This window comes from Camelus bactrianus, chromosome 19 (assembly GCF_048773025.1).
Source record: "Camelus bactrianus isolate YW-2024 breed Bactrian camel chromosome 19, ASM4877302v1, whole genome shotgun sequence".
NCBI lineage: Eukaryota > Metazoa > Chordata > Mammalia > Artiodactyla > Camelidae > Camelus > Camelus bactrianus.
The window spans coordinates 7,212,491-7,235,793 of record NC_133557.1 but is presented as its reverse complement, the minus strand read 5'-3'; the positions used below and the strand labels follow the sequence as shown (position 1 = coordinate 7,235,793).

At 49.8% G+C, this 23,303-nt stretch overlaps 1 protein-coding gene across 5 annotated transcripts in view; it reads left to right on the top strand.

Moving 5' to 3' along the window:
* The first annotated feature begins 15,602 nt into the window (after window positions 1-15,602).
* Window positions 15,603-23,303, top strand: part of SMOX (spermine oxidase) — a 46,869-nt gene continuing 39,168 nt past the window's right edge. For 2 of the 5 annotated variants that reach the window (XM_074346971.1, XM_074346972.1), the window contains exon 1: window positions 15,604-15,797. The gene's annotated coding sequence lies outside the window, so the exon portion shown is untranslated. Of the gene's footprint in view, window positions 15,798-21,687; window positions 22,144-23,303 lie in introns of those variants that run through there. The other 3 variants (XM_074346969.1, XM_074346970.1, XM_010972739.3) reach the window with 3 other exon arrangements.

Genomic DNA, 23,303 nt, shown 5'->3' with positions numbered 1-23,303 from the left:
GTGTGCAGGCCAGGGATACGGCCTACTCCAACCTGGCTTTCTGAGTGTGAGGCCTTGTTCTCTCCGGGAGAGGAGCCAGGGCCCCCCGCCCCATTCTTCATTCAGAAAGCCTGGGCTCCCAGCCAGGGAGAGAGCCTCCTGCTCCGGCAGCTCAGCCTTCTTCTCGGCTTCTGGCCTCTCCCTCCTCTGGGCTCTTCCTCCAACTCCTGCACTGAATCAGGGCTCCCAGGGGAGCTAAGCGCAGGCTGTTGAGGTTGACTTTATCCAGGGAAGCCCATCTGCTCTCACAGCTCAGCTTTTAGTCATTGGGAATTGTCTGTCCCACATGTTAGAGCAGTGCTTCCCAAAGTTTGGACTCCACACCAGTAGCAAGAGCCACACCTGAGAACTTGTTAGGAATGCGAGTTCTCAGGTCCCATCCCAGACCTGCGGAATCAGGTATTCCAGTGGGTACAGCCCGGCAACAGGTGTTTGAAGGGGCCTCCAGGGGATGCCCCATGTGAGAGGCACTTGAATCTGTTCTAGAAATGGCTGGGAGCTGTTGCTCCTACAAAAGATGCAGGAGGGGCTGGTCTGGTGCTTGTCTAGATCCCTTGTAGCTGCAGGCGCCCCATTCTGGGCTCCTGTGAACGAGGCTGGCTGCTAAGGCCTCCGGCCGGCCCTTCTCTTGAGCTCCGCCCTATGCTGAATCACTATGCTCAGAAATGCTTGAGAGATTATGTACTTACCACCACCTCCCCCTCGCCACCACCACCGTGGGCTGCGGCCAATGACTGATGGACGGGGTATAACAGGCTGGCCCCTTGTCTCAAGGTGGGACATTCTGGTGTGAATTACTCTCTGGAGCCCCCCTGTGAATTAGGTCAAGGCTAGATTTTAATTGCTCCAAGTTGTTGCTTACCCCAAATGTCCAGAGCTGCTGTTGGTACAACAGGTATGAATTACCGTACAAGACTCTGGTAAAAAAAAGAAAATGTCACTTGGCTTGCTTTGGAAAAATAAAAATAAACCTGGCTGTGAAGCCCTGCCCGCCAAGACGGCGCTGCTCAGTGCCCTCCTCTGTGGGCTGGCGTGCACTCAGCCAGGGGGCCTTTTGCATTGGGGGAGGCTGGGGCCGTCCCAGGATCGGAGGCCCTGGTGCCACTCTGCGATGGGCACATTTACCTCTTGGCCTTAAAGAACCAACTCATCTGTGCTTGGTCCAGAAGTCACAGGGACATGTTTCACAGGGATCCCAGGAAATACAAAGAATTTGTCAATGATTCTCCCCCAAAACTGCCCTTTCTGAGAGGAGAGGCAAGATGTTTACTTTTTGTCCTCAATAGGAAAAAAAAAAAGGCAAGACATGAATTAATTTCCCTAATTAGTTTCTGGAAGTTTCAGAGCAGAAGGTGTGAGAGAGAGAGAGAGAGAGTATGTGTGTGTGTGTGTGTGTGTGTGTGTGTCTGTGTGTGTGTGTGTGTATAGGGGTATGTTTGCATATTGTATACGCAGAGGTGTGTTTGCACCCGTGAGACTGGGGCTTGGGTTCAATTACAGAGAGATGGTGACCGTGGCCAGAGGCTCTACGGCTCCCTGAGGTGTCTGTCTCTCCCCTAGCCCCAGTCTTCTGCCTCAGGCCTCACAGCTGACATGGCTCCCATCTGCTGCCCTCTTGGAGCCCATTGGGAGCACAGAAGGGGGTGCTGGACAGGACAGTGGAGTGACCTGTCCAAGTTCCAGCCACCTCCCTGCTTTGGCTCTTCAGGGATCTGCGGTTCTCATTCCTGGTGTTGGCTGTTTTAGCTGTTTGGGAGCCCAAATGGCAAAACCTGGGTAATTACAGTAATATAATTAAACATTTAAAGCATTTTTTTCCCCTTGCGAGCTGTGATTATGGGTGATTTCTATTTATGTCTTTGTGTTTATTTGCATTTTTAAAACTTTCTACAATCAACATGAATTATGTGTACAATAATTTAAAATGACACCATAAGAATAATTAGAAACACTCCCACATCTATTCCTTGAGTGGCAGCTTCTTACCCACATCATCAAAGGAAAGGTTTCATTTCCTCAAGTTTGTGTTATGAAAACTTCTTGGCATACAGAAAAAGATCAGAAAAAAATGGAAAGACCAGTATGACAAACACTTGTACAGTATACAATATACTCTACCATGTAAATTCATACTGGGACATTTTTTTCCTATTTTATTTATTTATTTATATTAAAACATATACTTTCCCCCTAAAACATTAAGAAAAATAATGAAAATATTCTAAAACAGTTTGTAAGTAAATTGCAGCTATCATGATATTTCACTTCTAAACACTTTGGACTACATCTCCTAAAAGTAAAGATTCCTGAGAATCCAGGTCAGTTCTTGTGAAATGTCCTACAATCTGGCCTAGTCACTGTCAGCCCTCTCTCCTTGGCCACTTCCCTCCACGGAATATTTCCCTGGATGGCTTCACCTGCCCAGAATGTCTGCAGATTTAGGGTGTATTGCAAACCCTACCTCCCCCATGAAGCCTTCTCTAATATTATCAAATAATATCCTATTTTGTTATCTAACTATTCATTCATCATTTCTTGAGTAGAACAACTCAGACCAAGATTCAGTCTTGCTCCAGGGAGCTAGAAGTCCAGGTGTCCTGGGGGGCAGGAAACAAGTAATTATGCAGAGTGTGGTGGGTGCTGTGGGCGGCACCAGGACTTGGTGCTGGTGAAGTTGGAGCAAGAGTGCCTCCCTGAGGCTGGCGGTGGTCAGAGAAGATATTTCAGAGGCAGACGGTATCTGATCTGAGATCTGAAGGGTGTGGGAGGGGCAGATCAGGATCGGTGGAAGATGCCTTGGTTAAATTTTCATGTTAGGAAAATTTCTCTGCCCACGTACTCAAAAATAGTGTTTGAATGAATGAAATGCTGAGTGGAGAGTGCACTGGAGAAGAACAGAACTGGAAGCACAGGGACTATCGGGGAGCTATGGCAGTCACCCAGGAGATGATCGGAGTGTAACTTGAGTAGATGGATTTCAGGGTTATTAAGGAGGTACATTCAGCAGGGTTTGGTTATTGAGTATATATGGGAGGATGAGCAGGGAGATAGGTCAAAACTAGATAAAGCATCCTAATTTCCATTTGAGCAACTTGACTGACACTGGTACCTTCCATGAATCAGGTAATTAAAACAAAAAAGTAGGTTGTGGGGGAGGGAAATAGCTCGGTAGTAGAGTGTATGCTTAGCATGCACGAAGTCCTGGGTTCAATCCCCAGTACCTCCATTAAATAAATAAAAATAAAAAAGAAATAGATTTTATAGATGGAGGGGTGGATGGGGGAAGTGAATTTCCTTTTTTACATGTTTTATTTGAAGTGCCTGAGGCTCACCCAGGTGGAGACATCTGATAGCTGGGAGTTTAAATGAAAGGTCAGAGGACTCATCTAGATGGAGGATACAGGTTTGTGGGGTAAACGTATCTGTATGCTTGGCAAATGACACCGCACCTCAGAAAGGAGAAGTGAGCTGAGCCCCAAACCTGGAGGAACTGCCTGCTGCATTTGAGAGTCAGGAGACTGAGAAGGTGTGGACAGAGAAGTGAGAGGAAAGCCAGGACCTGGTGCCAAAGAAACCAAGGGCATTACTAAGGAAGGAGTGAGTCAAATGATCCCAAGAGGGTAAGTCAGATGAGGATGTACAAAGGTCCATAGAGGACGGTATCACTGAAGGACAGTATCAGTAGAGTGATAAGGGCAGAAGCAAGATTCCAGGGGCGTGGATGATAAGCAGAACCCAAGGCAGGGAAATCCCATGAGGGTTTGTTCTGTGAGCAGTAGGAAGGAGTTGGGAATGGAGGATGGGTGGATGGAGGAAGCGGAAGCTCTTCGAAATGGGGCCTTCCTTTCTCCACTGTTCCGCAGTATCCAGCCAGTGAGCAGAGAACTTGTGATAGGACATAGGAATGGAGGAGGATGGTGGCAACTGCCAAATAAACACACCATCCAGGGAAGCCAGCCAAGGCTGGGCTCAGAATATCTGGAACGGAACCTACCTTCCGTCTGCTGCAGGAAGTGGTATTGGGAGCTGAGCTGACTGTGGAATTTCCGAGCGGTGAGGATGTTCCTGGTGAATGCTTTTTATTTATTTATTTATTCATTCATGAAAAAGACTTGGAATTAAGTGACCCTCTCCCCTCCTCCAAACATTCCCTCCCACAGAGGAAGTGCTTAATTTAGCCTTATGTTTCAGTTGAAAAAATATCCCTAAGGTTTGGAGGCTTCTGCTGTTTGTTTGTCACCCTTGACGATGGCAGGATGTTAATGCATACAACAAGATCGGACTCTTTGTGTCTTGATTTCAGCTGAGGTCCTAAGAGAATAGGTGGCACCATCCCAACCTCCGCACCAAGAGGAAGTCCTGTTAGACCATTTACGCAGGATGTGGAAAGAGGTGTCTCTAAAACCAGCTTTAGGTACCTTTGATGACCCTCCACCCTCTGCCCCATAAAAGAGGTTGATGAGACAGAGAGAGAGAGAGTTGAAATGAGTGCAAATGATGGAGTCCTCCATGGCATCACTCAGAAAGCTTGATATGTGCCCTTGGAGCTTGCAGGGCACAGAAGACTGGTATCTGATTCATCCAAGAAAGCTGACTTGTGAAAGACTATGCCTCAAACCGACTGAGATCTAAATGCAAACATGACTGTGTTTGGGAAGTAACTGCAGTGCCCGAGGTGTTGAGTCAAAGGCACTAGTCTTTTTGTACCAGATGTGACCACAGAAAGAGGCAAAGAGGATTATTCAGATTCTTCCCCAAAGGGCTATCTAGCATAAGGAGCAGGGAGGCAAACCCTCTCAGATACCCGACTACCTGTAAGAGGTGGTTTTGAAGAGGTGGCTTTGCTTATCGCTAAGCAAGTAATAAGACTGGAATCCCAAGGCTTTTTCAAGCGTTTGCAGGAAGAGTTCTTGGCTGTACAATGGGCATCTGCTCAGCAGCAAAGGTCAGAATACAGCTGTTGCCTTCACATCTGTGATACTGTGATTTATCATAGGAGATATATCTGATCTTTGTTCCTGGTTTCTGGCATAAAGCTCCTAAAAGCCTTGGGATTTCTTAAGTAAGAGCAATAAAGGTGTCTTGATATTATAACAAACCCCTTTTGATCTCACCTGAGTTTAGGGAAGCCCTTAAGGATTGGGGAGCTGGTTGCCAGGGGACCAACTTTTAGTCCCATTCCCCCTGACTTCCAGAGAGTGGAGACTGAGTTCAATCATTAATGGCCAATGAGTTTTGTTTTTTTTTTTTTTTAATGGTAGGGGGAGGTAATTAGATCAATTTATTTATTTTTAGAGGAGAGGTACAGGGAACTGAACCTGGGACCCCTTGCACGACCACTTGTGCGCTCTACCACTTGAGCTATACCTCCGCCTTGGCCTATGATTTATTTAATCATGCCTATGGAGATGGGGAGGGTGGTGCGCCTGGAGAGGGGATGGAAGCTCCTCACCCTTCCCCCATACCTTGCCCTATGCACCTCTTCCATCTGGCTGTTGTGGAGTTATATTCTTTCATAATAAACCAGTAATATAGTAAGTAAAATATAAAATATGCATTCTGTGAGCCAGAACTTAATCAAATCCAAGGAGGGTTTATGGGGACCTCTGATTTATAGCCAGTCAGTTGGAAGCACAGATGACAAACGAAACTTGTAGCAACTGATGTCTGAAGTGGGGCAGAGGGGTGGGGGCAGTCTTGTGGGACTGAGCCCTTAACTTGTGGGATCTGACACTGTCTCCAGGTAGATAGAGTCAGAACTGAGTTGAATTGTGGGACACTTAGTGAGTGTCCACTGAGAATTGAAGAATTGCTTGGTGGTGTTAGAACAAACATACACACTGAAACATCCAAGTCTATTATTTTGTATGTCTTTAGGGAGCTGTCATTAAGTTGAATTGTGGAGGATGTCATAATACAGAGGCCGATGAATAAAAGTCAAGAGTTTCCAAATGTGAAAATAAAAACAAAAAGAAAAAAGATGTTCTTCAGGTAAGTTTACTTAAACATCAAATTGACTGTGGATAAACACATCTGAAGCCTTCTAAAGGTTTGATGGGGCTGGACTAATAAGAAATCTCCAAGCCTGCTCTGCAACCCTTAAAGCAACCCCAGACCTGCTGCACCAGTCAGAAGCCAGTTGTGAAACGTATGCAGAACCCAGGGAGGGCACATGCTTCAAAGTCCATTTTAAATTGGGAAGAACTGGTGGGGAGGGTATAGCTCAGTGTAGAGCACATGCTGAGCATGCATGAGGTCCTGGATTTAATCCCCAGTACCTCCACTGAAAAAATAAATATCTAAATCTAATTACCCACTCCTGCCCCCCAAGGAAGAACTAATCTCCAAGTGGCAATTCTATGGCCAAAGAGGAAAAGAATAGACCCAAATGGGCCAACCAAGGAACTCACTCCATTGTCAGGGCAGAGATTCCATGACTCCTGCGGGTAAAGTGTGGCTTGGTCATAGCTTGGACCAGCGACTTCTGGGCAGGTTTCCCATTCTCCCACTTTTCAAATGAGAGTTTTGTTGTAGTTGTTTTGTTTCTACTCCAGCATTGTACACATCCCCATGCATGGTGGGGCCGGATAATATGTCTTTTTTTTATAGGCCATTGAATGCAGAGAAGTTTATCCAGATCTGATGGGGAAAGCAGCACATCTCCCATAGACCTGGACTTTGAGCTAGAATCATTCATTGGATAGGACTTTGGGACCTTTAAGGAGGGGCAAGGGTGTTTTTCTACGTATGGGTAGAGGGCTTGCATGGTCAAAGTGGTGGACTGTTAAATTACTAAATCGATTGTGGTGGTGACAACATAACTATATGAGTTTTTCAAAAATTGGAGAACTTCACATTAAAAAGGGTGAGCATTCATACATATAATTTATACCTTAAAAAAAAAAGAAGAAGGAAAAATGCAGGGCATTTTACAATCTCACTCTCTTTGACATGGAAATAAATGCTGTTCACCACACACACACACACACACACACACACACACTAGTTGGGCAGGGGAGATCAAGAGTCTTATTTTGGGCATGTTGAATTTGAGATGCTCAAAGGCAGTTGGACAAAAATCCAGTCACAGGAGGAGTGATTGTGGGCTGTTGATGCAGATTTAGCAGACACCATGTTGGAGCCATGGGGCTAGAGAGAGAGTGTAAGCAAGGGGAGGCAGCCCGTTCCAAGACTTGGAGCGCTCCAGCACTCAGGAGGCACATCCACTGAGACAGGAGGAAAGCCCACCTGGGGAGGGCGGGGCCCCAAAGAAGCCAAGAGCTGAAAGCCTTCCCAGCAGGAGGCAGCGGTCAGCAGTTTTGAATGTTTCTGAGAGATTGAACAAGTGAGTGAGGGCCACTGGATTTGGGAACCAGGAAGTTTTGGAGGGTTTTAGCAGAGTGTGAAGGAAGGTAGACTAAAGTAGATTGCGAAGGGAGGAAGTGGTGTTGGGACCTGTCCCTAGTACTTTGAAGCAGTTTTGCTTTGAATATCAGGTGAGGAATGGTGGTAGCTGGAGGCAGACACAGAGGTCTAGGGAAGCCCCCCTTTCCACTTTGTTTAAAGATGAGAATTGCTGGAAGATAATTGTATGCTTGTGGGAATGGTCCACTAGTCCCACAAGAGAGAAAGTGAGGGAAGAAATAGGAGAGGAGGGAGAACTGAAGGAGGAGGGACACAAGTGATGGAAGTGGGATCTTCTCCATCTCTGAGGAGTGTGGGGAGAGAGAGTGGGTCCTAAGTGGAGGTGGGTCTGAAGATTTGGAAGGAGGATGGCGTCTGCTTCCTCAGTGAAGAGTGAAGCAATGAAGAGGATGGCGCCTGTGTCCTTAACAGCTGGGCTGGGCACACGAGGGGGTGTTGGAGGTTTGAGAACAGAGGAGAAGGAATGAACAAGTCCCAGAAGACAGTGGGAGAGGCAGCACCCACAGGAAGAGCGGTGTGCCGGGAAGGCAATGCTGAGAGCCCCGTGGCCCTGGATAGAAAGGGAGGCCAGTGACTAGGCTGAGTGACTTTCTCCGGCAGTACTCACTATCCAGGTTCTCTGGGGTTTGTGGAGAGTGCAGGCAGCTCTAACTCAATCAGTTATTCTCACAGTGGGCTTCATGGACCAACAGGATGAGACTCACCTGGGAACCTGTTAAAAATGCAAATGATTGGACACCACCCCAAACCTACTGAATCAGAAACTCTGGGGGTGGGGCCCAGCCATCTGTGTTTTTTGCAAGCTCTCCAGATGGTTCCAAAAGCTTGAGAAGATCTGAACTAGAGTGAAGGAACTTGAGGGCACTGGGGATGACCTGCAACTTGAAGGTGAGAATGGCTACCATCCTCCAGGGCAGAAGTCCTCATGCTATGAGCTCTGGTGTATCTTCTCTCTTAACTAGTGACAGATCTAGAACCAAACCCTGGGAATTGCCAAGGACAGAATGCTGTTTAGAGGGGCTCTGACCGTTCTAATGAAAGATTGTTTCACAAGGTAAACACATCTTTCAAATGTACTTTTTATTTTTCTGAATCTGAATTTGAATGGGTTTTGTGTAACTGGATTTTTGCTCCTGCCACAGTGTTTTGAAAGGACCCTGGACTCTCCTTTCTCTCCCCAGGGCATGTCTTCCAGGCTTGTCACAGGGACCTTCTTGAGCCCTGCTCTCTCCTTCCACATGGCTCATTCCAGTTTTCAAGTCTGTGGGGAAACAACAATGAACAGGACATTCTCCTACGTGTGAGAGCTGAAATAAAGACAAGGATGAGTCAGCCTCTGCCAACCTCCAGGATCTCCCGGTCCTCCCAGTGACTCAGAGGATGGTCTGTTTAATGGGTAAGTGCTCCTCCCAGGATGCTGGCAGCCCCAGCCTCCCCCTACCTGAGTCACCAGGCCTGGGTGCTCCTATCAAGACATAGTTATCTCCAGGACCAGGGGAGGCAAGCCAAGAAAGATCAGGGATAAATGGACCAGGAAATAGGATGGGAATTGAAAGGCTAAGATGTGGGAGGCTAAATTTGTTCTTCATTTGCCTGTGGCCTTGAGTGGACCAACAAAGAGCTCCTATTTGAAAATGGAAGAAATTGAGTATCCTCCAATGTTGGTAGCCCCAGTAGTGGCCCAAAAAGGAGAGAAGAGCCTTTCAAGAGTATATCTGACTGGAGACAGAGAGACTTTGGAACTTCTTGTGCAAAAGGAAGAGAGCCCTGGAGATGGTTTATCCTTGAGGATTTCTGCGACAGGCTAGAGCCTGAGCAGGGCCTGCAGGAGGGTAGGGGGGCCTCCGTGAGAGGAGGGGCAGGAGGTCACAAGTAGCGGGGAGGGGTCTGGCCCAAGGCAGGGGAACTTGGTGAGTTGGGGCACTGAGCAGCTGGTGGAAATACAGCAGCCCAAGACCCTGGATTCGATAGTGCCTGCATGGCTGGCTCTGGTTTTCTTCTCTGTCTCCTTCACTCCCTCTCTCTGTCCATCTTTGTTTTTCTCTAGTCACCTCCTCCCCTCTCTCCTACAATACAGGGAGTAGCGAAGGCTCCCCTCCCCGTGGTTTGAGGGTTTTCCTCCCAGTTTAGATGGTGACTGGCATCTGCTTATGGAGGCAGCAATCAACCCATCCTGTTTACTAGTCGCTGACACAGTAGGTTGTGGTCAGCAAGGCTGTCTGCCACAGCTCCCCCAGGGTGAGGTGGGGGCCAGGATGCTGACAAACACAGGGACACTCACTCAGCCACCACCAGGTCAGTCTGCCCCACTGGAGTAAGGAGGTCCTAGGCTGTCCTGCTCTGATGTCTGGGATGTTGTGGGACAGTCAGCTGGGCCGAGGTCACCTCCTCTGCTGCTGACGTCGATGGCCCAGCATGCTTGGCACGGACTCAGGGCTCAGGAAAGCTCTTCTGACTGAAGCTGAATGCACAGGGCACAGTTCCTCGGAGGGCTGGGGAGGTCTCAGAAGCAAGAAGGGTGGCCCCGAAGGGGGATAATGGTAGCAGGCATCTTGCTCAGAGCTTCCATTTCTACATGAGGAGTTAGGACCAGAGAAGGCAAAAACCTTGGAGAATGGGTCAGCCTTAACCATGCCCCCCTCTCTGCTCTCCTTCTCCCAGACTAGTTCACATGATTTGAGAAATACATCTGAGTTGGTTTTTCTTGGTTTCTCCAGATCCTGTGCAGTGGCTACTATTCAGGGTTAGGCTGGAGATGGACAAGGTTTCCAGGGGTTCGTGGTGTGAGTGGGGAGGCGGAGGGGTATGGCTAGACGTGTGGGGGATGGATGGTGGTGGACATGCAGAAGAACCAAAGCCAAGAGGATGATGTGATTTTCCAGGCATTTACCTAGGACCCGACTTCTAAGCTCTGGGTACAAGCAGACAAAGATGCTCAAAGGAAAAAGCAAGGAACAAATAAAACCCACGTAAGCCAAGAGTTTAGGTGGATGCCCTTCAAATCTTTGAGGGGTATTTTGGAATTCCTGGGGTCATTTGGAGTTTGCCAGGGTCTGCCTCTGGGCCTGACTTCACACCAGCTGTTGACGGCGAAGCACCAGCTAGACCTGGGTTCAGGCGCTCCACTCTGTCACTCGGTCCTCTGCCACTGGGGCCCAGGCTTCCACCAGGAAATGATTCATTATCTGAAATTCAGATTGAGCTGTGTATCCTATATTTTTATTTGCTAAATCTGGCAACTCTTCTGAGCCCTCCAAAAGTCAGCCCCCATCTCTAACCTGAGTAGCAGACCCTGAATTACTTTGAAGACTGGGATTTTATCTTAAAAACTCACGTAAAGTTTATCTCTGTATTTCTATCTTGCTTTGATATAAAACAGGTAGAAAGCAAACATTTTCCAGTTATTTACACCCGATTGTGAACTAGTTATGACCTGTTCATCTCGATGGCTAACCTTCCACGTGGACAGAAGGAGGCCCCTGGGCTGCACGTGGTGCCCTGGGGGTGTTTGCACCGGGCACCAGTGCACAAGGAAAGGAAGAGCGGGATGGTGAGACTTCCACAAGGTCACATTTGTTCATTTTAAAGGACTTCATTTTTGTCTTCCCATTTTGCCTTTTTGATAGGTGTTTAATTTTCTCTTCTTTCACAAAATGGGAATCATTTTAGTTAAGAAAATTTAAATTCCCTTAATTGGCAAAATAAAGGGTATCCCTTTAGAACTTTATGAACTCCCATCCCTTCTAGAACTTTATAAACTGCCCCATGGAAGAGATTGCTGGCTGTTCACCAAAAATCACGTTCCTACCTTTTCTGGGCTCCCAGCTAGAACACATTTCCCAGCCTCCCCTGTAGTTAGGCTTGACTGTGTGACTCATTTTGGCCAATGGTATGTGAGTAGAAGTCATGACATTTTTCAAGCTAAGGCACTTGGCTTTGTGCAGATGATTACAAGTGTCTAACTGTTGCTGGAGGCACAAATTGGAATGAGCCTAGATTCCTGAATCACTATGTGGAGGAAGGTCATCGTGAAATGGGAACATTTCTTTATCATGTGGGTAAGATATGAATTTCTATTATGTTCAAACCATTGTATTATTGGGTTTCTTTTACAGCAGTCAACATTACTGTTACTAACACATTTCTTAAAGCCCTTCTTCAAGGGCTCTGTTCTCCGTGATAGGGTGTGGAAGTGCTTTGTAAACTGTGAAGTGCTCCACACACGTGAAGTCTGACTGTGAGTAATGCTTTACTAATGCTTCAACACGAAACGGAGTCTAAGTCAGTGATACTGATATGACTGATGCTAATAATGACTGACATCTAGAGGAGGCCTGAGGCTTTAGATATCAGTTTTCACATCCTTTAGTCTTAAATTTTTGCCACAGCCCTGAGAGCAGGCTTTTTAACATTACCCCCATTTTAAGGATAACAATTAACAGATACACACTACTGTATATAAAATAGATAAACAACAAGGACCTACTGTGTAGCACAGGGAACTATAGTCAATATCCTATGATAACCTATAATGGAAAAGAAATTTTCCATATCGGAAGAAGTATTTATATATATAACTGAATCACTTTGCTGTACACCTGCAACATTGTAAATCAACTATACGTCAATTTAAAAAATGATGGATTATAAAAGGGAGTTCAAAGACTTGCTCAAGGCCTCACAGCTGGTCAGGTGCCTGAGCTTGACCTTCTTCCCCTTGTTTTTCTGGGAGAAAACAATGAGGAGCTGTCTTAGCTCCAGTCCACTTTGCACCAGTCAGGCTCCAAATCCTCCCCTGAGGGGATAGAAAAACAGGTTATACCCAAGGCTGATGCTGGTGGCTTGATTTGTAAGGAATGTTTAAAGTTCCAGGCCCTACTTTAAACTGCCTAGCTCAGGAATCTGTTCTTGAATGTAAGAGAGAGGTATTTCTTGGGGCTTCTGTTTTGTGGTAGATTATCTGCAAAGATGGCTGCCAAGGATTCCTTCTAGTCCTGTATGCACATTTGTTATGGGTTGAATTTATGTCCCTCCCAATAGATATCTTGGATATGCTGGAGATATATTGGAGTCCTAGACCACAGTACCTTCTTAAAATGTGACCCTATTTGGAGACAGGGTCTTTACAGAGGTAATCAAGTTAAAATAAAGTCAGCAGGGTGGGCCCTAATCCATTGGTGTCTTTGTAAGGGAGAATTTGGGCACAAAGATAGGGACATACACACAGAGAGAACTCATGTGAAGATAAAAGGATGAAGGCAGAGATTGGAGTGATGCATCAAGGAACACTAAAGGTTGCCAGCAAACCATCAAAGCCAGCAGAGAAAAATAGAACAGATTCTCTTTCCCTTGCAGAAGGAACCAACCCTGCTGACACCTTGATCTCAAATTTCTGAGATCATAGTTCAGACCTCCAGAACCATGAGAAAATACATTTTTGTTGATTAAGCCACCCAGTTCGTGGGACTTTGTTGCAGCAGCCGTAGCAAACTAATATAATACCCCATTCCTCCTGTCAAGAGGTAGCAGTCAGTTTATCCTCCCTTTGAATCTGAGCTTGCTTTGTGACTTTTTTTAACCAACAGAATGTGGCAGAAATAATGAATTGGCAATTCTGGGCCTAGGTCTTAAGATGCCTAGCAGCTTCCATTTTCACCCTCTGGGAAGCCAGGCTGCCATGTTGTTAGGATATCCTGCTGGAGAAGTCATATGGAGAGAGGAGACATTTGGATTGCTTCAGCTCCAGACAAGTTTCCAATTGAGGTCCCTAGTCAACATCGAATGCAACAGAAAAACTATTTAGCTGAGCCCAGTGAACCCAAAGAATTGTAAGAAAGAAATCACTGTTGTTTTAAGCCACTAATTTTGGGGGGATGGTTTGTTATGCAGCAGTAGACAATTGAACTGTGCACCTTCATTTGTTTGGCAGGTACTCCAGCACATCTGCCATTGTTACTCCTAAAGCCAGATGCCTTCAGTACCATTCTCTTGAATGGATTCTGGGTGATGTTTGTCTCCGGACATTGCTCACTTCCACATGAAAATCTGCAGTAGTGTGTATGGTTGGCAGGAGCTGGATAATGCCAGGAGATTGAGAAAGAGTGTTTCTGGCTTTGAAGTAGGAGGTGCAGGATTTGTGAGATGGAAAGTTTCCCAAACATAGACATATGTTCAAAAGGTACCTCTGAAATGTAATGAGGGTCTTCAACAACAGCCAATATTTTTTGTGAAACTACCATGTGCCTGGTACACAGTTTTGGGTTTATTCACCTTCTAATGATAAACAGTGCCCTGGCGTCACCCTTCTTCACTCTCTATCCCTATGGTCTAGATGGGATCAACTCCAGAGTTGGGCTTGTGCTGCAGGCCCCAACAACGATATGCGACCCAGTCAGAGCCAATTTGGTGTAATGCTGGCTTTTTGCTGGGAAAGCTGAAAGAATTGAGGACTTGGGCTGAGAAGATGGAGCCTAGAGCTGCTGGTAGCCATCTTGCCACTGCAAAGAACAGAGATGAGAGATGAGGAGAGGAAGACCAATTCTTAATGATATTTTTTAAGTCTCTTGGTACCAGGTCAGTAATACCATTGGAGTCTTCTGTTACGTCAGCATGTACATTTCCTATTTGCTTACAGCAAGTCAATTGAAGTGGTTTCCCATCATTTGTAATCTGTTAAATCCATCTCAATCTTGTTTAAAACAAGTCTTTGGAGTAGGGACGATTTTCCAGATGAGGAAACTGAAACAGAGGCATTAAGTGACTTCCTCAAGGCCACATGGAGCCAGAATTCAAACCCAAGAAAGCGAATCCTGAGAACCCACTCATATACATTCTGCTCTTCTTGGTGACAGGGAGGAATTCACAGAGGAGGGTGTGACATTTAACCTGACATTTAACTCCAAGGGGGCACAGGGGTTTGTCAGGAAAGAGAAGAAAGGCTTCTAAGTGGAGGGACTAGCTTGGGCAATGACAAAGTCTTTGAAGAAATCTCACGTGAAATTCACCTTGTTCCTGACCTGCAGACTCTACTCAGATGGGTCCCTCTTTCAGGAGAGCATCAAACTCCATTTCCACAGGAACACTTCTGCCCTCCTGGTCTCTGGACCCTTGTGGACCTATACTCTGCACTGGGGCCTGGTAGGTCCCTTGTGGGGTCCAGGTTAGGTGGGGCACCCTCCCCAGTTCAAAGGGCAGTTCAGGCAGTGGCCCAGCTTCCACGGAAGGCTTGCGCTCCTTGGACTGGGTCTCTGTCAGCCCCAAGAGGCCCTGGAGATGCTCATAGGGTTAATGAGAATGAAATTGTCAGAGACCACCCACCCACTCATCCGTCCATCCGTCCACCCACCGCTTGAGGTAGGACGATGAAAAACAACCAGAGAGCAGAATCTCAAATAGAAAACGAATAAGCCAATAACTTCCAAATCTTTGATTTTTTTTTTTAAGGAAAAAAAGTCACTTTCATACTAACAGTTGCTTGGGTTTTTATTAATTGAGGATGAGGCAGTGGGTGCCAGTGATGGAAGTCTTCTTACAGAGGTCACCTCTGCTCAAAGCCATGCACTGTGAAAGGACAGGCTCCAGCGATCTGAATACCCTCAGGTCCCCGTCGTCCTTGGCAGTTGAAGCTTCGCGATTGATGCGCGGAGGTCTGGGAGAGGGTGGCGGCGGCGGCGGCGGGGTGTGGCAGGGTGTTTCGGAGAGAATGAGATTGGAGATGGCTCTGCGGGACGAGCCCTCTGACCCAACTGAGGTCCAGTGGAGGGTCTGCGGCAGTGAAGGGAGCTCCGGGAGGAGAGAGGGGCGGCCCTTCTCTTCGACAGAAGGGTTCCGAGCGCTGCAGGTAAACTGAGCCTCGCGTCCTAGCTCTGCTTGTCGCCTGGCAGGCAGCTTCGGCTCTAGGGAGGGCAGGGCTGGACTGCGGGGGGCAGCTACTTTTCTTCTGGGGACAGGTGGGGACGTTTGGAGCCCAGCTTGAGGAGGGGTTGTGGGGCCCAGGTAGGGAGCGCTGGGCCCGGGTTCGGAGGCGGGGACACCGAGGTTCTCCGCCAGGGCGGCCTGCAGCCTCTCGCCCCCGGCGGGACGGGCTCGGGGAGGAGCTCGGCGCGTCCCCGCCCCGAGGCGGAGCGAGGGCCGGGCCTGAGCGGACTGGGCGGGGTGGGCCGGGGACGCGAGGCGGAGCGGGGCCCCACACAGGCCGCGGCGGCTGGCTCCGGCCCCTACGGTCCCGGCGGCGGCTGGAGGAGGAAGCCAGGCGGCGGAGAAGGGGAGACGGTGGAGGCCGAGGCTGGGGCCCCGCTCGCCGCAAACTCACTTCCCCGGCTCAGCAGGGAAAGGTACCGCGCGCCCGCTCTCCGACCCCCGGCCCCTGGCCCCATCTCGGGTTCCGGCTGCGGCTGCGGCGGCCGCCGCCGCCGCCGGGGGAGGGTGAGGGGCCGGGAGCGGCCCCGAGGGCTCGGCCGGCCCGGGGCTCCGGCAGCCCGCGCGGCGGGAATGCTAGGGCGGGAGGTGGGCGCCGCGCCCCCTCGCTCGCCTCAGGGGAGGCGGCGGTCAGCCGGGTGGCGGTGGTCCCGGCGGGGAGGCGGCGCGGGGGGTGAAGGGCAGGCGGGACCGGAGGCTGCTTGCGGCAGGGCAGCGCCGGGGCGCCCGGCGGGCGCGCTCGGTGGGCGCAGACAAAGCTGGGCGCCGACGCCCCGCGACGACTCGGGCGGCCCAGAGGGTGGGCACTGGGGAGAGCAGAGAAGCGCCGGGGCGCCGGCCGGGACACCGGGAGAGGCTGGGCCGCCCTCCTAGAGGGCGTCCAGGTGGTCTCCTCGGGGGCTGGGGTCCCTGGGCAAGGTGGGGAGCAGCTCTCTCTAAAGGGCCAACTAGGGGCTCGCGGGCTGCGCTGGGCTTGGGAGAGCCAGGCTCGGAAAGGGGTAGGGAATGTGGAGTGCTCGCTTTGGGGGAGGGGCTCAGAGAAGCCACTGCCCTGGGGTGAGGGCTGGGGCGGGGGCTGGGGCTCTGGTAGAGCGGGTGCGGGACCTGGGGACCCCCTCGGAGCTTGCACCGGGAAGGGGCATAGCCTGATGAGATAAGCGCCGTAGCTGGCACCTGTGGCGAGATGTGCCCACAGGTTGGTTGCAGAACCTGCCAGTGGTAGCACATCCCGTGTCAGTCCGGGGAGGGGTGGCGGTAACTTGTCCGTGTTTGCAGCAAGCAGCAAAAGGGCGGGTGTCTGGAGGGTCATTGGAATAGGCGGAATGGAGGGGTGGGTAAGCGTATATCTGGAAGTATGTGTAGTGAGGGCCCCCCCATCTGCATTTTGTATCTTTGCCCCCCCCCCCCCCCCCCCCCCCGTCTCCCTTTCCTCTTGTTAGGGAGAAAGAAGCATCCCAGTGCTGCCAGAGGCTCGTGTCTCCACTAGGGTTCCGAATTGGGCTGCCCCTGTCCCGGGGTCTTCAGTTACTCCCCCTCTCTCCAGTGTTGAAAGGGGCTGCTTTCCACCTGGATCCTTCACAACAGTGGAAGAACATACTTTGGCACCCCCCGCCACACACACACACACACACACACACACACACACACACACACACACACACACACACACACACACACACACACACACATTTTATGGCCTCCTGTTTTGCCTTCATCCCTCCTTCTCTCCCAGTTACAGATCCACTTCTCTTAACAGCAAAACTTCTCCAGAGAGCTGTCTGTACCTGCGGTCCCTGTGGTTCTTTAGCCCATTTGACCTGGCTTTGGTCCCACCACTTCACTGAAACCGCCCCAGTAAAGGTCTCCAGTGATTTACACACCCCCACAAGCAGGTCTTCCTTGACCTCTCTTGGTCTTGATCATCCTCTCCAACATCCTCTCTTGGCTTCTCCTGGTTTTCTTCCTTACCCACCCCTCCCCCTTCCCCCCAAAGTGCTTTCTTAGTCGTCTTTAAGGACAACTCCTTCACTCAACTCTAAATGTTGGAGGATCCCTGGGCTCTGTCCTCAGCCCCCTCCTCTCTCCTGACTCCCTTCTGTTTACATACCCCTCAAACTCTCATTTTTTCTTATAGTTTTTAAAATCAAGCATTCATTTACAAACACACAGATCTTAAATGTACATCATTTTCATTCTCATGAATTAAAGTAGCAAATTTTATCTCTGGCCCCAGCCTCTCTATCCAACCACCAATCTGACAATTTATGATGTCCTGGATATCTCACAGGTATGAAAAAATTTAATATGTATGAAACAGAACCCTGACTGCACTCCCCAAACCTGACCCTCCACAGGCCTTCCCATCTCAGTAAAGGGCCCATTACTCACCCACCTTTAATGACAGGAAACCAGGTGGCATCCTCTCCTCCCTTTTCCTCCCTCTCCATATCTAGACAACAGCAAGTCCTTTTGGTTCTTTCTGCCAGATCTATCTCAGGCCTATTCATGCTCTTGACTCCACTGCTACTGCCCTAGGCCAAGCCAGTTTTGTGTCTTGCCTGAATGCTGTAGTAACTTCTGCCTGCTTTCCCCAAGTCTGCAATTGTCTCCTGGAATCCATTTTCACAGAGCAACAAGAACAATTTAGAAACATACTGATTCGTCTCATTCCTCTAAGATCCACAGTAGCTCCCTATGGCATTTGAAATAAAATTTCAAAGGATTCCCCTGGCCTTTCAGACCCTTCATGATCTGGCCACCACTGACCGCCCTCAGCCTTATCCTGACAACTGTCCCCTTTGCATTTTTTCTGACAGCCACACCTGAATCACTTCTGTTCCTTGAACACCTAAGCTTTTTCCTGCCCCATGGCCTTTGTCTGTGCTGTCTTCTCTGCCTAGAATTACCCTGGAATTTGCCTGGAATTTTACACTGTTCTTCTAGGGTTTTCTACTGGGCTGCCTCTGCTCCTTCTTATTTTTCAGATCTCAACTTAAATACGCCTTCCTCAGATGCCTTCCCAGTGTTGATAGAAGCTCATCCTTCCCTGTAATTTACATCATAGCAGCTGGTTTACTTTCTTCATTACGTTTCTCACAGTTCATAACCATTTGTTGCAGTTTTCTGTTTACTTCTGACTTCTCAGGTCCTGGAACCTTGACTGAATTGCCCACTGCAGCATCTGGAGCATCTAGCTTGGTGCCTGGCATGTAGCGGATACTCAGGAAATCTGCTGGGAAGGTCAGGGCAGCGCAGGAGTCCCCTTTAAACTTCAGGTGGTCCCAAGGATTTTTATGTTCTCTCCACAAAAGGAGTTGAGCAAATCACTGCAAGAATCTGAGGGGGCCAGTGGGATGTGAGAAAGGGAAGTGGCTCAAAGGTAGGCCTGTATGCCTAGTGGGAGGTTGGATGGATCTAAGGGGTGTAGAGTTACTGTGAGCCACTGTGGGTTGGGGATAAATGATTTCCTTTGCTCTCTTTGGTGGAAATCCAGACTGGGTCAACAGAAGGGTGTGTGCATGCATGTGTGTGCGAGCGTGTGTCTTCTAACTCAGGAGATAGTGGTGGCCTGGGCAGCCAGGGATTTATTTCACACCACCCTCTTGGGGACTGCTGGGTGCCCAGCCCTTGAGGCAGGAAATTGAAGTGGAAGAAGCAGCTGGGGTTGGGGGGCTCTCTGTAGACCCTTGTCTTTCCACCCACAGCTCTCCTCTTGGCACAGAGGAGCCAGCTGAGAATTGAGTTGTGTGGGTAGGGCTCTCAGATGGTGGGCTGAGAGATGGGGAACCTCAGATCTAGGCCCTGGACAGGGGAACCTAGTAACATTGTGAGGTGATCACTGGGACTGGGGGCTGGGGCTTCAGATTAGGGCTGAGCTGGCAAGCCTGGGAAAGGCTTTGAGCTGGGATAGATGGGAGCACAGAGGGGATCCTGGGTGGGGAAGTCAGGCAGAGACCAAGAGGCTGGGCCGGGGCCCTGGTACACTTACTGGGTGCTAGGCAGTATTCTAAGGACTTTGCAAATATTAACTCCTTTAATCCTCTTAGCAGCTCTATAAGGTAGATCTTAGTCCCATTTTACAGATAGGAAGACTGTGGCACAGTTGTAACAGTTCAGTAGTGACAGAGCAAGGATTTGAATCCAGGTAGCCTGGATACAGAACCCATGCTCTGAACCACTCTACTGTCACCTCTCTCATGCCTCTCAGATATGCATCAGTTGAAGTTTTTCTTTTTTTGTTGATTTTTTGGTTTTTTGGGGGTGGGGTGGGGTGGGGTGGGTGAGTAGTAATTGGGTCTATTTATTTATTTTTAGTGGAGGTACTGGGGATTGAGCCCAGGACCTCATGCATGCTAAGCATGCACTCTACCACTTCAGCTGCACCCTCCCCACTCCACGAAGTTTTTCTAACAGTGTTTTTTCCTGACTCCCAGAGGTGCCTGGCCTTGGGGCTGGAGAGGTGGGAAAGAAGTCCCACCCTCTGAGGTAGAAGGAGTCCTCACTCAGAGTGGTCAGCTGAGTCTCCCTGCTTTATGCCCAGCATTTTTTTCCAGGAGGGGTTCCAAGCCCAGCCACATAGTTGGGAGTTATGCACACTGTGATTTTTGGGGAGCTGGGGAGGTCATCTGCTTCTGGTACAAAAATAGCTCCCTGCTTGAGATGCCACCATTAGAACATCACCCCTTTGCCCCGTTGCTCTCTCCAACTGCCTCTGGAGAGTGCAGTGAAGTCAGGTAGGAGCTCTGCAGATTAACTGGCTTGTTTTGGGTTCCATCTAGGATGTTGTGAGGTGGAGCTTCAGACTTGGCCTTGGGAAACCTTGTTGGGGGTCTGAGTAGGGCTGGGTCCAATGTGGGAGTACAGCCAGGGCTAGAGATGGGGAGACAGAGTAATGGGAGCAGAAAAGAGCTTAATCCACTTCAGTATTGGCCCTGTCCTTATCTCTTTTCGTCTTTCTGTAAAATGAGATTAGAGAGATTTTTTTTCTTTGCTCCCCAGAGGCTGTGGAAGCCAGGAGCTCCTGAGATTCCCTGCTTGGATACCTTCTTGCAGACCTCATGTAAAGGAATGAGGATGTCACATGGGATGCCAGTTTGTAGGAACTGGGCCAGGAAGGAGGGAGAAGGAAGGAGGGTGTGGCAGCCCTGTCCTTTGAGGCTTTCCTGTTTGGTCATGAGGACGCCGCTGGGCAGGTGACTTGGTCTCCCAGGCTGACTGGCCTAGAGAGGGTCTGATGACCACACAGGGATGGAGTCTCTTTGCTCCAAATTCTGACCCCAGGGTTTAGGGGATCTGTGTATCTATATCAGCAGATCCTGCCAGCCTCCCAAAAAACAGGGAGGTAGACTCAGTGGCATTCTTTTCTGCATTTTGGGAAACTGAGCAAGCTCGTTGCTGCTAGAAGCTCACTAGGCCCATGGTTCTAGGGAGTGTGCCTTCTCTGGCAGGGAATATGCTGGAAGCTTGTCCACACTGCCTGAGTCCTAGTCTGCTGAGTTGAGGTGATGGCTGTGGCAGAGCCTGAGGCCAGCGGGTTAGGGCTAAGGGTGGACTTCCCAACAGATGGACTCCGGACCTTGTTACCTGTGTTTGGCACTTGGCATCTTCTATGCCCCACCCAGGTGCTTGGAGCCAGTGGGAACACAGGACAGGGTCCTCACTCACCAGGAAATAAGAGTGAGCCATGCCAGGTGTGATATAATGAGGTGTAATTCAGACCAGCTTCTTGGAGGAAGTGGTGCCTTTAGAGGGCCCTGAAGTCCTGGGCCACTTGGCTGACAGAGGAGAGGATGGCGTTCCTGAGGTAGAGGGGGATCCCAAGGCTGGAGAAGTTGGTTGAAGCCTTGGCTGCCAAGCCACTGAGTCTAGGCTTGATTCACTAGGCCCTGGGGAGCCATCAAAGGTTATAGGCCATGGGTGCAATGACTTGATTAGAACAGTGGTCTATAAAATTACTTCCCAAACCCTACCAGACACGTGGGTCGTCTGGGCAGCTTGTTAAAGTTCAGGTTCTAATTCAGCAGATCTGGGGTGGAGTCTGAGACCCTGCATTTCTAAGAGGCTTCTGGGTGGTGTAATGCTGCCAGGCCATGGGTCGTCTTTGCTTAGTGAGGACTGAAGCTGGGGACCACGGCCCAGGTCAGGTGAGACCCGGAACAGGTAAAGGGGACCATCCTGGCTCCTTTGGACTGTGTTGGGGGAGGGGGAGGGACAGAGGGTGTGTGTGGAGGGTGTGGGATGCAGGGGCTACTCTGCTGGGGAGTGGGGCTGAGTGAAGGGCCTCTGGGGACTTGGGTCTCAGGCTAGGAACACAGGCCTGATTTTTACAGTGCCCTACTGTGAGGAGCTCCCAAAACGATGACAGAGTGTCTTAGGCGACTGCCCCAGGGCAGGGTGACATGCAGGCGCACGTAGGGCATCTTATCTTTCCCCGCAGCCCAGCCCGGCCCTGTGGGTAGCCAATCTGGGGTGAGCACTCTTCCTCCAGCCAGGGTGGGGCCAAGGAGATTGGGGAAACAGCTAACTCCAGCCCTAGACATGCCATCTTCTCCTGAAAGCCCCTGAAGTCTCCTCATGCTGAGCCGTCAACCCCAGCGAGCATCCTTTACTCCAGCCTGGCCTGCCTGAGGCCCTGTGGCCGCCCTGATGGTTGCATGAGCTGCTGTTGGGACCTTAGCCCACTCGGGCCGCCTCCCCAGTGCACCGGGAAGTGGGGAGGCCTGGATGCTTCTCTCCGCTCTGCCCTCAGCTGGGCCACTACAGGCAAGTGTCTGTTCTGCTCCGAGGCCTCAGTTTCCTGCACATTGAGGGAGTCAATCCCCTCCCTGGGGACCAGCGCTCCGGAGAGTTGCAGGGTGTATTGGGTGGAGCACTGCATCTTCCCAGAATGGTAGTATAATATATTTCAATTTAGGTTGACTATTAAAACTCATGTGCTAATGATGGAGTGGGAGGAGCAGTTTGCCCAGAAGAGCTTGAGTTAGGGATCTCCCAAGGCCCCTTGCTTGCTGGGCTCTGCTTGGCCTACAGGGTGGTATCTGAGGGCACTGGTCAAATGAGGTCCCTCGAGCCTAGCAGGAGGGTAGACAGTCACCTCACTCAAAGAAAGGTGGGAAGGGCAGATGGTAAAAGGAGAGGTTCTGCTGCTCTGGGCAGTGCCAAGAGGGGCTTTCAGGCTGAGCTCCCAAAATGTCACACATACCTTCTAAAAGGATACCCCTGCCCGCCCCCACCATTGATGCCTGCCCATGTGCTCTATGGTGTGCCAGGCTGTCCTGAGGAAGTAGGAGGGGGTGGCATTTCTCAAAGACTGTTCTGAGAAACCTCAAGCATTCAGGGGTCAAACGAGGGTAGAAACGGAAATTCCACTCCACTGCCCTGTGAAAGATTCAGAATACTAAGAGAATTAAAGGCTCTGACAAGTCCTGTAGAAAAAGAAACGTGTTTCCTAAACTGATTTGACCATGAAAAAAAAATTTTTTTGGAGGACTTCCTAATAATGTCCCACTGACCAATAAAATACATGATGGGAAGGGTGCTGCTCCATGAGAGACCACACATATGGGTGATGGATGGGCCCAGAAGAACAGGGAGGGAAGGAAGAATGGACCGATAGCTTTCTGAGGCAGGCAGACTTGGTGGGACAGGAACGATTTGGATTGTGGAAGAAAAGGGCACTGCAGGGGGAGGGATGACCTGGAGGAGACTGGGGCCCAGAACCAGCCCTGGGTTCTAGTTCTTTGCTTCACTGGGTGGGTGGGGAAGGGACGCAGCAGTAGCCAGGCCTGGGTCTTTGACATTCTCGGGGGGACCTCCCATCCCACCCTTCCCTACATCTTCTTGCTCTGTAAGTTCTCTCCCAGCCTTGTTCCTCAGACAGCCGGGTTGTGATCCCTGGGCAAGAAGCTTAAAACAAACAAACA